This window comes from Megascapheus bottae, chromosome 12, assembly GCF_031878675.1.
Source record: "Megascapheus bottae isolate mThoBot1 chromosome 12, mThoBot2.hap1, whole genome shotgun sequence".
NCBI lineage: Eukaryota > Metazoa > Chordata > Mammalia > Rodentia > Geomyidae > Megascapheus > Megascapheus bottae.
The window spans coordinates 32,518,312-32,535,034 of NC_143520.1; positions in this window are offsets into that span (position 1 = coordinate 32,518,312).

The following is a 16,723-nucleotide window of genomic DNA, read 5'->3' on the forward strand; positions in this document are numbered from 1 at the left end:
GACTGCTGGAAATGACCCAGGCCAAAGCAATTGCAGCCTGAGAGGTGTTGCTGACAGCACCACCAACCTACAGGGCAAAGGATTTCCCAGAGACCCCTTAGCCAGAAATCCGGCCCCAGAGCTGCTGAAGTCCATCCCCTGTGCCGGCCACAGACTTGGTAAACAAAGCTGCCCGCGGGTCTTTCAGCTTTGTTTTACCAAACAAGCAATCTCATCCGAAAAACCGCAAAGCCAAATCACAAGAGAAAAAGACTTTGTGAAGTGTTCAGATCCCGAATTTAGTGGACACACAAGTTTCCTAACCTCTCCCCACACCAAAAAAAAAAAAAAAACACCAAACTGAAGAATACCCTTTTTTAATTTTTTTACCCCATTTAATTTGCATTTTTAAATGTTCTTATTTTTCTCTTTGCCATTTAACCTACACCTTTTTTCTAATGTTATGATTCATTCTTTTTTTTTTCTTTTTTTCTCCTCTCTTTTCCAACAATCCTGCTGTCACTGTGGTCATTCCTAGAAACACAGTGACAGCTCTGGGTACAGTTTGAACAAAAACGATATCCATATTGATACAGTCACCTGCTTTTTAAACTTTGGGTTCTCAACCCTAGTATCTCTTGGGTAAGTGTTGGGGCCTGACCTCCATCTCTGAGGCCTGATTCTGGCTCAGCTGCAATTAAAGGGCTTTAACCAGGCATTCACTCCTTGCATACCTCTCTTAAGGCATCTCTGTGTATGTGACTTGATTGAGCCCCCCGCAGCTTCGCAGGTCTCAAAGCAGTACAGGCCTCATGCGCTTTCCTGTACCTGTCCCGCCCAGTACCTGAAAGCCCCACCCAGACCCTTAGTGGTAGCACAGTGGCCATCTTCCTATTGGCTAGCTTCCCAGTTCCCACCTTCTAGTACCCCAACAGTATATAACAAATTGTCTGATGCAATAAAGAAAGAACAGCAGATCAGATCAGCAGAGATCAGCAGAGAGATTTGATGCGGTTTCATGGTTAACACTGCTTCAGACTCAGCGTGGTTTTTTCTTCCCCGGTAATTGGGGGAGGGCTGGGTCATCGATACTTAGCATCTTGCTCGGCTCCCGGGGGACTACAGGCTGGCCCTGTGTGTCCCTCCCCGTTCCTGAGTTGCTGCCCCAGAGAGATGCAACAGGTAAGAACTCAGAACAGTGAGGAATCAACCCCCACCTTTTTTCTTTTTGTTTTTGTTTTCATTTTGTGTGTGTGTGTGTGTTTGTGTGTGTGTGTGTTCTGTTTTCTTTTATTTTGTTGCTGTTTTGTTCCTATTTTCTTTTTCTTTTTCCTTCTTAAATGGGTATCATTAAAATCTCCTATATCAACCTCTCTCTTTTCTCTATATATTCTTCTTATTACTCTTCTTACTTCAATGTTTATCTAAGTTCATCTAAACTTTCTACATAAATACTCTACCTGTCTATCACCTTAGGTCAGTTATACCTACACGATACCCTTTCTTCATTACTATAATATTCTTACACTCCTGTATGATTCTTTCCCTACCTCCCTTGTCGTCTTTCATATTATTTTTCTATCTCTGGTCCTCTGTTCATCCTTCAACTCTTAAAGTGCATGGATCTACATTTGATGGTTGTTGAGCAATGCTGTGTATCTAGGTGTTCAATTATACTCTAGGTCCAGAGGGACTTAAATACAATAGAGATTGGATTGAGAGGCTTATTTTTGGTCATAAATAGGTCATCTGTGATTGTATTAGATTTGTATGTAAGTGTACAAAAAGAAAGAGAGAGTGTTATTACCAATCGAATAGAGCTAATATCTATTGTCAGCCAAATAAAAAGGTCTAGGTTGGAGCAGGGGGGCAAGGAATTTAGAATCCTGTCCCTTCCCTCAACAGCCCCCTCCCTCAGGCCATTGACTGGAGATTGACAGGCGGGCGGTGCTAAGACCCAGCACCCCACCAAGGGAGGCGGAGCTGTCCCAACTCCCACCTGCCCAACAGGCTCAACTCCCAGCCCTCTGACTGGAGTCTGACAGGCGGGCGGACCCTAAGACTCAGCACCCCACCAGGGGAGGCGGAACTGCCCCAGCTCCCACCCGCCCACCAGGCTCCTCTCCCAGGCCACTGGATCTGGAGAGTGGAGGGCGCTGGGACCCTGATTTACAACAGCGGGTGGGGTGTGCGGGAAAATAGGAGCCAGCATCTGTTCCCCCTCGATTCTTGAGCGGGGCATCCTTCATCTGCGAATCCTGAGCAAGACAGCACCGAGGGCCCCCCCACAGTCACAGACTCTCTGACAAAGCAGTGAAAACACAGCAGGGATCTGAAGGGCCGACCAGCAGCCAAGCTCGCCTTCCCAGAATCAAAAAGGCACAGCTCTGCCCTTGGAGCCCACGTGCTCAGCTGGGCACCGCCCCTGGGAACAGAGCAGTCTCCTGCTGGTCCTGCTGAGAGACCCTGGAAACTCTCAAAGCCCAGACCCTTAGCTGGGGGCCGCCCCTGGAAGCAGCACAGGAAAACATCTGCCCAGCATGCTCAGACTGAAGCTCGCAGATCCATCCCATGGCCCACTCTGAGGCCACTGGTTGGGCTAAGAGCTAGTCATGCAGCAACACATAAGTTTTGTTCTAATACTTTCCAAACTTGGTACTCAAATATGCTACCTACTTACCAACTTAGGTCAGTTATCCTTATGCTATATCTTTTCTTCATTATGATAATATTCTTACACTCCTACCTTAATCCTCTTGTACCTCCCCTGACCTCTCTCATTCTATTTGTCTATCTCTGGTCCTCTGTTAGTCTTTCAACCCTTATAATGCATGGATCTACACTTGATGGCTGTTGAGCAATACTGTATATCTAGGTGTTTAATTATTCTTTTGGCTCAGAGGGACTTAAAGACAATAGAGATTGGATTGAGAGGCTTATTATTTTGGGTATGAGTCGCTTATCAGTGGTTGCATTAGACAGGTCTGTAAGTGCACAAAAAGAAAGAGTGATAACACCAATCAAAAATCGTGAACATCTAGTGTCTGCCAGCTACAGAGGTCTAGGTTGGTTATATCTGAAAAACTATAATCGTGTTTAGTATTAATCTTGCTCCCATTTTCAAATGGGCAGAACAAGAAACTCAAGAAAAATGTCAAATCAAGAAACAACATCCCCCACCCAATGTAAACAGACAATGGAACAGTCACTGGCAAACCTAGAGAAGAGTCTTCCAAATACTATACAAATGCAATTGATAAACATCATTAACAAAAAATGTGAAAATATAAAGAAAGAGATAAGGGAGGAAGCCATAGCTAAACAAGAGGAAATCATAAACAAGGTGATAAGTGAAAAAGAAGAAGCCATAAAGCAGGCCATAATAAAGGTTTTTTAAAGAAAGATGGATGAATTCATAGAATCCACAAATAAAAAGGTGACCGAACTCCAGCAAATGTCCAAAGAAAATAAAGCTAATGAGCTAAACACTCAAATGGAAACCAAGGAGCTAAAGAAATCCATACATGATCTAAAAGAAGAGATGCAAGGCATCAAAAATGAGCAATTAGAAGCAAGGGAGATGAAAAATAAAGTAGATAGCTTTGATAGCAGGTTAGACAATGCAGAGGAGAGAATTTCCGGGGCTGAAGACAATTTAGTTATTATAGAGAAAGAACAGAAAATGAGTCAATCCAAATCTAGGAAATATGAGAGAGCGCTTCAGGAAGTCCAAGATACAATTAAGAAGCCTAATTTAAGGCTAATTGGTATTGAGGAGGGTCTGGAGAAAGAAGTCAATGGTATTGGAAATATACTTCAGGGAATCATCTCAGAGAATTTCCCAAATATCCAGAAGGGCAGGCCCATCCAGATACAAGAAGCTTTTAGAACCCCAAACAGACCTGACCAGAAAAGAACATCCCACCGCCACATTGTAATCCAAATTGGATCAACAGAAACCAAAGAAAGGATCCTAAAGGCAGCCAGGGAAAAGGGATCAATAACCTATAAAGGCAAACCAATAAGATAACCCCAGATTTCTCAGCAGAGACCAGGCAAGAAAGAAGTGACTGGAAGCATATATGTCATGCCCTTAAGTCAAATAACTACCAACCTAGAATACTGTACCCAGCTAAGCTCTCATTCATAACTGAGGGAACAATAAAAACATTCCATTCCAGGGAAAAGCTGCAACAATGTGTAGCAACAAAACCATCACTACAGAGAATTCTCAAATATATTCTATACATAGAAAACCAAAATAAATGCAACATAGGGAAAGAAATGGCACCTAAACAGCATACCATTTAAGGACCACAAGAACTGTCAAGACACAGGCCCTAACAAAAGCTTTTAAAAATGGTAGGAACTAATAAATATCTCTCAATTCTAACTCTCAATATCAATGGACTTAACTCTCCAATTAAACGGCATAGACTATCTAGTTGGATCAAAAAGCAAGAGCTATCTTTTTGCTGTCTTCAAGAGACACATCTTACCCAAAAAAAACAAGCATCTTTTGAAAGTGGGAGGTTGGAATAAACTCTATCAAGCTAACGGCCCCCATAAACAGGCTGGAGTTGCCATCCTCATATCAGATAAAAGAGACTTCAAACTAAAATTAGTACGAAAAGACAAAGAAGGTTACTACATACTACTAAAGGGATCTTTCCTCCAGGAAGACATAACGATCCTAAATATTTACACACCCAATCCCGGAGCTCCGAACTTCATCAAGCAAACTTTACTTACACTGAAACCATACATAGATCGAAATGCAGTGATTGTCGGTGACTTTAACACACCACTCTCACCTATGGACAGATCAACAAGGCAAAAACTCAACAGAGAAACCTTAGAACTGAACAAGTATATAGACCAACCAGATCTAACAGACATCTGCAGAATATTCCACCCAGCAACATCACAATATACATTTTTCTCAGCAGCACATGGAACATTTTCCAAAATAGACCACATCTTAGGCCATAAAACAAACCTGGACAGATTCAGAAACACTGAAATTATTCCCTGCATGCTCTCAGACAACAAAGGCATCAAATTGGAACTGAACACACATCTCCATCAACCAAACCCTGTAACTCATGGAGAATGAACAACACATTGTTGAATCACCAATGGGTCATCAAAGAGATAAGAACAGAAATCCAATAGTTTATGAAATTTAACAATAAGGAGCACACAAAATACCAACTCCTTTGGGACACAGCAAAGGCAGTACTCAGAGCAAAATTTATAGCACTGAGTGCCTACAACAACAAGTTGGAAAAATCGCAAACCAACAAGTTAATGTCTCACCTTAAGCTCCTGGAAAAAGAGCAACAAACCAACCCTAATCCAGTAGAAGAAAGCAAATTATTAAAATCAAAGCAGAATTAAATGATTTGGAATCCACAAAAAAAAACTATAGAAAGAATCAACAAAACAAGGAGTTGATTCTTTGAAAGAATTAACAAAATTGACAAGCCCTTAGCAAATCTTACCAAAAAAAGAAGAGAGCATATCGAAATAAACAAAATCGCAGATGAAAATGGTAATATCATGACAGAAATTACCAAAATCCAGAATATCATGAGGGAATACGTCTCAAACCTTTACACCAACAAATTTGAGAATGTAGAAGAAATGGATGAATTCCTAGCCAATATTAACATACCCACACTGAACCAAGAAGAACTAACCCAACTCAACAGGCCTATTTCAAGCTCTGAATTAGAAGTGGCAATAAGAGAACTTCCACCTAAGAAAAGCCCAGGGCCAGATTGATTCACAGCTGAATTCTATAAAGTCTTCAAAGGAGAGCTCACACCAATACTCCTCCAGGTCTTCAATGAAATTGAAAATGAAGGTTCTTCAGCAAACTCATTCTATGAAGCCAGTATAACCCTCATCCCCAAACCAGACAGAGATCCATCAAAGAAAGAGAACTATAGACCTATATCTTTGATGAACATCGATGCAAAACTTCTCAAAAAAATACTGGCCAACTGTCTACAACAACACATCATAAAAATTATACACTATGATCAAACTGGATTCATCACAGGGAGGCAAAGCTGGTTCAACATAAGCAAATCAATTAATATAATTCAACACATCAACAAGAGCAAGGACAAAAATCACATGATTGTCTCAATAGATGCAGAAAAGGCATTTAACAAGATCCAACACCCCTTTATGTTAAAAGCTCTGGAGAAAGTAGGAATCCATGGAACATTCCTCAATATAATAAAGGCTGTGTACGACAAACCTATTGCTAGTATTACACTTAATGGTGAAAATCTAAAGCCATTCACTCTAAAATCAGGAATGAGACAAGGATGCCCACTCTCTCTACTCCTCTTTAACATAGTATTAGAATTCCTAGCCAGTGCAATAAGTCAAGAAGCAAGCATAAAGGGGATCCAAGTAGGGAAAGAGGAAGTAAAACTATCCCTCTTTGCAGATCACATGATTCTGTATTTAAAGAATCCTATAGACTCTACTCCCAAGCTCCTTGAGCTGATTGAAAACTTTGGAAGGTTAGCAGCCTATAAAATTAACCCTCAAAAATGAACTGCCTTCCTCTACGCCAACAGTGAGAAGAACGAGGCAATAATCAGGAAAGCAACTCCTTTCACAATAGTCTCAAAGAAAATAAAGTACCTAGGAATTAGCTTAACTAAGAATGTAAAGTACCTTTTTGATTAAAACTTTAAAACTCTAAAAAAGGAAATTAAAGCAGAACTAAGGAAATGGAAAAACCTCCCATGCTCCTGGATTGGAAGAATCAACATTGTGAAAATGACCATCTTGCCAAGGGCTATCTACAAATTCAACGCAATACTCATCAATATCCCAATAGCATTCTTTAAACAAATAGAAGAGGCAATTCAAAATTTCATATGGAATAATAAAAGACCCTGTATAGCAAAAACACTTCTTAGCAGAAAGAACAGCGCTGGAGAAATTTCAGTTCCAAACTTTAGACTCTATTACAGGGCTATAATTATCAAAATTGCTTGGTACTGGCACAAGAACAGGCCTGAAGACCAATGGAATAGAATTGACGACCCAGATATTAAACCACAGAGCTATGGTCACCTAATCTTTGACAAGGGAGCCAAAAAAATAGAATGGAAGAATGACAGCCTCTTCAACAAGTTGTGCTGGCAGAACTGGTTAAGCACCTGTAGAAAACTAAAGTTGAATCCTTCTTTGTCACACTGCACTAGAATTAACTCCAAATGGATCAAAGACCTGGAGGTAAAAGCTGACACACTGAAAACTTTACAAGAAGGAATAGGAGATACACTAGGCCTCCTTGGCACAGGTCGAAACTTTCTTAACAAGGACCAAGAATCACAACCAATCAGAGAAAGCCTGGATAAGTGGGACTGCATTAAACTGCAGAGCTTTTGTATGGCAAAGAACATAGCTAGTAAATTAATTAGGAAGCCTACAGAGTGGGAGAAGATCTTCATCAACCAAACAATGGACAAAGGCCTCATATCTAAAATATATCAACTACTCAAAAAATTGAATCACTCCAAAACTAATCTCCAAAGTAACAACCATCCCATTAAAAAATGGGCCAAAGGCTTAAAGAGAATCTTCTTTGAACAAGAAACAAAAATGGCCTATAGACACATGAAGAAATGCTCAACATCTCTGGTCATAAAAGAAATGTAAATCAAAACAACTCTAAGATTCCACCTCACTCCAGTTAGAATGGCCAGGATCAGGAAAACGAATAATAACAGATGCTGGAAGGTATGTGGCTAGGAGGGATCACTACTACACTGTTGGTAGGAGTGCAAACTCATTCAACCACTATGGAACGCAGTATTACAGTTCCTCAAAAGACTAAACATAGAGCTCCCCTATGACCTAGCAATTTCACTACTTGGCATTTACCCAATCATCCAGAAACAAGGACATACTAAATCCACCAGCACAACAGTGTGCATTGCAGCACTATTTACCATAGCAAAGATATGGAACCAACGTAGATGTCCCTGAGTTGATGAGTGGATCAACAAGATGTTGTATTTGTCCACAATGGAATTCTATGCAGCTGTCAGAAAAAAATGACATCAACCCATTTGTGAAGAAATGGAAAGACTTAGAAAAATCATATTAAGTGAAGTAAGCCAGACTCGAAGGAACTTAGGCTCAGTGGTTTCCCTCATTCGTCATAATCAGTAGAAACCTTGGGCTTTCCTAGCAGAGATTCGCAATAGAGCAAAACCTTGATACAAAAGCCCATATAGTAGGATGTGAAATGAAAGGATCTCTAGGATATAGAAACATAAGCCATATAATGAATGATTGCTGTTCTTAAGGTACATGTTATCTCTCATCTCCTTTGCTTTCCCTTGGTTATCTCATATTGTTACAGTATCTCACTTTGTTACCTGATATATCGGATATATTTGTATTTGGTTATTTGAAATTGGATAGAGAAGGGGGGAAAACAAGATAAGGGGTGGGGGTGGGGGGAGGAAAATGGGGACCAAGACATGTGAAAGGGTATCAATGTATGGGAATTAATGCACCTTCTATCTGGCAAATATCATGTAACCCTTCTATTAATTACAATAAAAATATATGAAAAAAGTCAAAATTTTCCTACACAAAAGAAAAAACTAATGATGATAAAAGCAAATGTTGGCTTAAGAAAATTGTTTTGATTATGAAAAGGCAGATCTTTGTATTATAAAACCTGAATATGGTTTTGAGAACCCAAGTTAAAACCTCAGGAAAATAGAAAGCTGAAGAGGGAGTGTTACTGTCCTCGCTTCTTTTTAAAAAAAGTCTTACATATACAAAGTTTCTTACAGTGAAAACTGATATTTTGCGGCTTATAGGAAGAAGAGAATAAGGTTATATATTTACTTACACGTTTCAACATCTTCTACTTTTACATTTTTTCCTGACTTTTAATTTTTATAAATAAATTGACCTGAAGGCTTCAAGTTGACTGTAATTCCTCAACTTATGTAATGCTGGACAAAAATCTCAGTAAGCTTCAATAGGAATAAGTCATTTCTCTAGGCTCAATGCTTTCTAATTCAGCTATCCACCAGAGCAGTGTCCCTCTAGTAAATGAACAGTGAAATTTGGAAGATACAGGTTTGTTAGTTATTTTGCTTGTTTGTTGTTTTTCTAATCCAATACATTGAATTCTGGACCTGGGGGCTTCCCTGAGCATTCTACCCACTTGAGCAACAGTACCATTTCCAACATTTTCCGTGATTAACTGGAGATGAGGGTGTCATTTTTTGCCCAGCCTAACACCTCTCTCTTTCTTTTTTCAATTTTTAAAATTATATTAATTCACAAAGGAATTATCGTTTAACAAACAGTCTGTCTTGATTAATCTTTTCCCTTTCAATATCCTTGCCTTCCCTCCCCTCCACCAATTACCCATTTTCGTACTCTTAATTTTTTACTATATACATTGCATTCTTGACTGGATTCTCCCCACTGTTTCTCTTCATTCCTCTACCCCTTAGCTTACCCCACCACTTTCAAGTACAAGCTTCCTTTTGTTTATTTTATTGAACTTTGACTTTGCTTTTCTAAGGAATTACACTGACTTTGCCCTTGAATCTACCATAGTTAGTTTAATAAATTTATATACACTTTCATACCACCCAACGTATTCACTTTAGAAGCCAAAATTAAAACTGTAGTTTTAAAACTGCTGTGAAGCAGTGAGACCCACAGGTATGGGCTCTAAGTTAATGCATCTTTACTTTTTCATGACCACCTCTAGAGAGCATTCTATCTCATAATACTTTTAGCTTGTATGGATACCTTGCTGAAAAGAACCTATAAAGATGTTGCATGTGTAATGAGTAATTTACCAAAATATCACAGCAGTGGGTGGGAAGATTGCCCTTCTATATGATAGAAGTAGAAACAATGGATTCTCATTCAGAACTTCTGGTTATTTCTCTCTGTGCTTGATAATAATGTCTCAGTGAGGGTAGTGAACTGAAGTTCTGATCTATGATCTATGATGGCTGGCAAACATTAATGACAATGAGCTCTTTCTTTGTGTCTGGAATATTGCATTTAACTTTCTAAGTAAATCCCTCAGCCTACAGCTTGGTCCTTCCCATCTCAGCAACTTGCTCTTGTCATGCCCTGTGTGGCACCACTTTTGAGCATCCTCCTTCCTGCAATCTCTTGAAAAGCAAAATCCAGCATCTCCTGAAAGTATGCAAGGTTGTCTATGATACAATTCAGTTTATCTTTCCATTCAGTTTTCTGATGTTCTTCCTTTGGACACTCCTCTCAAATTACAGTACCCAGGATGTTCCATAAGCATAACTATGAAGACTTCTACCTCTGTGTTATTGAATTTGCAATTATCTTCACTTACAATCTTTGCCACTCACATCTTTATGGATTACTTTCTTCAACTCTGCTCAAATACCATTTCCTTGTAGTAACCATTTCTTCCCTATGTGTTTAAAACTATAATTTCCCTATACCATTTGAATTTTACCTCATTAAAAAAATCCCTGAAATGAAGTGTTCTTTTGACCTATAACTCCCAGCACAGACCAAGTAAATGTATTTTTATAGACTGCACATTTACTTAGCCATTACAGTGTATTTGATCCTAGAGTTCTGATAGTTACAATGAAGATACAGAGTATTTTTTAATTCCAAAAGGAACACAAATGTGTTTATGTCTTCTTAATTATGTTAGCAGTAACTCTTGACAAAACCAAGGCATTTTATTTTACCAGTTTATTAGCAAATATGTGTTTTTCTTTCTTAAATAAATATGTATCCAGGTGTGGTGACTCACGCCTGTAATCCTAGTTACTCTGGAGGCTGAGGTCTGAGAATTGAGATTCAAAGCTAGCTCAGGCACTAAAAGGTCCATGAGACTCTTATCTCCAATTAATCACCAGAAAACTGGAAGTAGAACTGTTGCTTAAGGGGTAGGGTGGTAGCCTGGAGCTGAAGAGCTCAGAGACAATGCCTAGGGTCGGAGTTTGTCCCACAACTGACCAAAAAATAGTAAATAATAGTTTATTATTTAAAATATAAAGGAAATACAGTTCTGTACAACTAGAGAGACTAAAGAATTTTTTTCAAATGTATAACCATAGCACCCTTGTCAATAATTATCAAGTGTTTTTGATTAAGAAAAAAATAGCCTCTAAAAAAGACATAAAGCTAATTTACCATGACAGCTTTATCATCTCAGCAAACGATAGCTTGCATGAGTCTCTGCTATCAACAGAGTAGTTCGATAATATAATAAAGGATGATTTTTAAATTCCCTTGTTTTGACTATGTTTCTAAAAAGTCCTCAAAGGTGTGGCATCCTCACATGCTCTTTCATGCCATGCTCCATTGACTTATTCTCCGAAGTCAGCTAAATTTTTATAGATGTGTAGTTACATCCACACAAACCTTTATTTAGAAACTCATTAGTGCTTAAGTTGATGAATTTTCAGTTATCCAAGTTTTGAAATTTGGGCTAGTCAAAGTCCTTGAAAATAAAACAAAGGAATTTGTACAAAGAATGTAGTGTTAGGCTGTTCATTTTATGTCCCATGAAGCATGAAATTAACAACTAGATATATGTAAAACATATTTTGACTCATCATAATGAACAAAAAAAAGGTGATAGAAGAAAACCTCTCCTCACTGGATGTTATTATGAAAATTGAAAGAATTCTCTAAAAATGTCCAAATAGTCTTTGAAATTTTGAAAAAAAAATACATGATTGTACATTTCTTCTTATTTGTTCATCTCTATAGTCTCACAGTTTTCTTTCCCTTGTTTCCTGAGATTTGAAAATAGAACTTATAACTTACTTTTCTGACAACAAAAATTTTATGTGCTTTATTTTTCTGTGGTTTCCTTTATTCCATTTTATAAAAGAAATACATAAAATACAGAAATTGGACAGGCAGAGGCAGAATGCCGTCTCAAAATTGCTTGACTTCATTCAGATAAGACTGTTAAGCAGACCTAGATTTTCAGGAAAGTAGAGAAAGTTAGAAACTTGATAGTTATTGACAAGGATGCTATGGATATACATTTTAAAAAAATTCTTTAGTCTCCCTAGTTGCACAGAACTATATTTTCTTAGAACTGTATTTTCTTAGACCCAAAGTCTATAAGCTCTTACCCTCTATCATGTCTTTGTTAAGTGGCATGGCTGGCTACTTGGGGAGTTAAGGCCAGCAACAAAACTACTGATATGTCAGGCATTTCTGGATGACTGTATTTTGCTGAATGATGAAGTGGCAACTGCTGGAAATAATAATAGGCCTTAAAATAGCAAGAATTCCTGAATGACTATCTCAGGGAGTGACCAATTTCTATCATGTGTGGGTGTCAATTTAAAACATGGATATTCCCTAGAGGAAGAAATAAGATTCCTCACTTGTTATTTTCAAGTTATTTAAACTACAAGAAAAAGAAAGGAAAAAGACAGACAGACAGACAGAAGAAAGAAAGGAAGGAAGGAAGGAAGGAAGGAAGGAAGGAAGGAAGGAAGGAAGGAAGGAAAGAAAGGAGGAAGGATGGGAGGAAGTAAAGAAAAAGAAGATCAACTAAAGAGCATACTAAAAATGTCAAAAAGCCAAATGGCAGGAGACACATTGTATATTATGTAAGTTGCTCTACATATTTAATAGGACTACTACTACATTCCTGGGTTAGTTGGAAACCTCCAGCTTCTATAAATATAAAAATTTTTTAAACTTTTTATTTTTAATGTCCAACATGAAGTTATGGAATTCTGAAATGAAGGGGCATATTAATAGTAATGTAAGGTAAAATCAAAATGGCAATTTATTTTACATTTAGAATTATAAATAACTGAATGCCATCCTGTCATCAGCTACTACTTCCTAATTCTTTGTCTACTTTGTGTCTCTGAGGAAATATGTATCTACTATAGATAGCTGGACATTCTCAAACTATCAATAAGTAAGAGCCTTGAACTAGATCCACAAGAAGAAATAATGAAACAAATGTCCATCATCATAATTATTTTTCTACTAAAATTTCTCATTAAATGCTTATTTTTTCTTTTTACTTTCTATCACATTTTAGTGAGGTTGTTGATATATTGGTACTACTACTATATACAATGATGGATTAAATGAATATCAAACCTGAATGTGTTTATTAAAGGTGACTTGAATGTTTCTTATCTAATAAGACACTGTATTTTCAATAATAAATTTAGACCATTTCGAGCTATATATGTTGCTATTAAATTTAACAGTCAAAACTTCCATTTATGAGCTTCCCATCATAAATGTGCATTTTCAGTAATTTAACAAATGTATTAGTACATTAAAAATAACAGCCATGTTGATTCTTTAATTTTGGTCATACATAAATCTCATTTGCTACTGATCACTCCAATATTATAAAGCAGATATGTATGGACAACAAGAAAATCATGGAAATATTGAAGACGAAATGAAAAACACTCATATGCTTACCTATGATTATTTTTTTTCATAAGGTTCAGCTTTGTAATTTATTATCATGTTTTAATTTTATTTTGCTTTGGAAGGAAAAAGTTTTCTATTATCACCATTTATTTTTCTGATTAATAAACTGTCTTTAGTTTTTGTCATTTAAATTGGTTTAATAGGATGACTACCTCCAGAAATTTTAAAGAGGTATTATTATATTGTTCTGAGGAAAGAGTACAAACTGAATCTTAGTTGAATTCTCTTAAAGAAACTGTTTTATTCTGTCTTAAAAAAATATGTGAGGTAATGAAATATTTAAATAACTGATACTTGGCAGGAATAGTTATTCCCACAGTATTCCTTGCCAAAACAAAAGAAGAAAGATCCAAATATCAAACTATATTTGTGAGCTTACATGCCTGATTTTCTACATAGCTTCCTCCACAAAAATAATGAAATAAAAATTTAAAAGCTAAACAAAATAATAGAAATCCAGGAGGTTCTTTGAAAAGTGGTTTAACTGTCCTCAACTAATGATTTAAAAAATGAAAATCACATAGGACAGTGCAGGAAGCTAGCTTGCTCTGACAGGAAAGAAATCAGATGACCAAATTATTTTTATAATCTCAATATTTGTTAAATTTTTAAGAGACACACAAAAGTTAGGACACCATGACCCATAACTTGTGATTAACAATTAAAACTAAATGCTTTAAAAGTTTTCTCCTCTAGTATGGGTCAGGGAGAACTAGGTCAGCGATAACATGTATTTCCTCATTTTATGAAAGGAAATGCTTTATTGAGAAAAGAAGTAATTGTGAACTATGCAGGTTTCGTTTTTGTAAACATCCAATTGGCAACCAAGCAGTTACCTACTTACCCAAGATTTTCCTTACAAAACTGAAGGAGGAATTCGCTTCACTACGACTCCTTCATTTAATTGTTACATCCAAAATTTATTAAGGAAAGAAAACAAAAACATTTGTGAGCCATGGGGACTGGTGGTAATTCAGGTACAGCAAAACCAGGAGGCTCTGCTGATTCCAGATGGAATGGATATATTCCCATGGCACCTATTACTTGCCAAATGTTTCCTAAAGCAAACACATGACCTAAAAGATTTTTGCAAGTGTGGGGTCTCAAGGAAAAAATAAAAAGAAAAAAATAGGAAAAAAATACACACTTGCAAAAAAAAAAAAACCTGTTCTTATTTAAAAGTCATTTCTTAATTCCTAACCATAAGTTGTTTTTAAAAACACACACACTTTTAATATTTTTCAGCTGTCATGCCCACTTTAGTGAGTCTACATGTGTGGGTACTTCATAAAATCTCAGTGGTGGTGGCAGATGTCCTCTTTGAAATATTTCATCTGCTGCTGGGGGTGGGGGGAATGTCACATTGGTACCACGAACACCATTCCTTCTAAAGGCTCCAATTTAGGACAGCCTCTCTAGGGCAAGAGCAGCATTTCTTGATGTCACTCAAACCAATGGTACAAAAAGCAGAGAAACATATGATTACGTCAAGATGTAAAAAGGAATGTTAAATAATAACATATTTATGAGGTGCTTTACAACAGCAAAGATATATATATATATATATATATCTGAGAAAAAGCAATGATGATTCAAATTAAGGCTTGTCAATGGAATAATAACAAAGGTATACCTGATCTTTGGATAGATCAGATATTATGTATGTTGAAGCTATACATTCAATGAAGACTGACATGGTTGTTGAACTATATCCTCTTCTTACACAACTTTGGCAGCTTCCCTCGATGGGATGATGGGATTCATTTTAGCACCTAACTGCATAGCATCATCTTCTAATTGTTTAGAGGTTTAGGAGTTTAGGAGTTTTTTTTTTAATCTATTTTGAATTAATCTGTAATACTGACACATGATAATACATACTTAATTGGCTATTAACTTATCCAATATGTATTATTAAGTACCTAGTATGAATGAACATTTTAAAAATATCTGCAGCTGGGGGCAGATGGCTCATGCCTGTAATGCTAGCTACTCAGTAGGCTGAGATCTGAGATTCAAAGCCAGCCAGGGCATGAAAGTCCGGAAATGTCTCCAATTAACCAACAGAAAACTCGGAAGAGACCCTGTCACTCAAAGTGGTGGAGCAGCTAACCTTGAGCTGAAGAGCTCAGAGACAGGGCCCAAGTCCAGCGTCCAACCTCCATGAACGACAAAAAACAAAAGTCTCTGCCCCTTATCTTCAAATAGCAAATATATTTCTACGAGAGGAAGAGGTATCAAGCCTATAATTGGAGAAATAGGAGGATAATTAAAATCAATGATGAGTATAGAATGGTGCTATGAGAGGCTCTATTTGGAGGTGATATAGATGAGAAATAGAATGAAGCAATGTTTTCCAAGTTATTGTTGACTCCTTTTAGCTCTAAAAGGTAGGTAAAATGTATCTTCTAGCAAAGATTAAATAACAATGTATTTGGGAGATTATAAGTAAGTGCTAGTTTTAAGAAGTAAGATAAAATTAGTGTGGTTAGTAATTAATAAATATTAGGGGGAAGGTAGACAATACTGAAATATTTAGCAGAAGCCTGATCATGTACACACTCAGGGTTCATTATGAGAATTGTGATCAAGCTGCATAAACTGTGGAGTCACTCGAGACTTTGAGTCAGGGAACAAGTTGATCAGATTTGATTTTGAAGAACATCCTGGCTGACAAGTCAATAGCAGGTTACAGAGAATAAGTTCAGCAATAAAGACACCAGGAGAAATTGCACTATTGATACAGTTTTTTAAATGGTATAATCATGATAGAAACAGGAAAGAATACACTGGAAATGCTTAAGATACACTAGTAGTATTATGGCTAAGGCTTTGTGATGCTTTTAATATGGAACTTGGTAAGGCGAGGAATAAAAACTAATATATAAACTTCTAGCGCTGAGGGTGTGGCTTAGTGGTACAGTGTTTGCCTAACATGCAAGAAGCCCTGGTTTCCATTCTTTGGGATCACATACACAGAAAAAACTGGAGGTGGTGCTGTGGATCAAGTAGTAGAGCACTAGCTATGAGAAAGACCAAGGACAGGGCCCAGGCCATGAGTTCAAGGCTCAGAATTGGAGGGGAGAAAAAATTAAGAAAGAAAAGGAAAAAACAAATATGTAAACTTCTAGCTTCTGTGACTTAAGTAGGTGAGGCTACCATTTACCAAAACAACAACTATAACAAAAATATCAGGAAAAGTGAGTCCAGGTTATAGAGGTGTAGCAGTGAATAT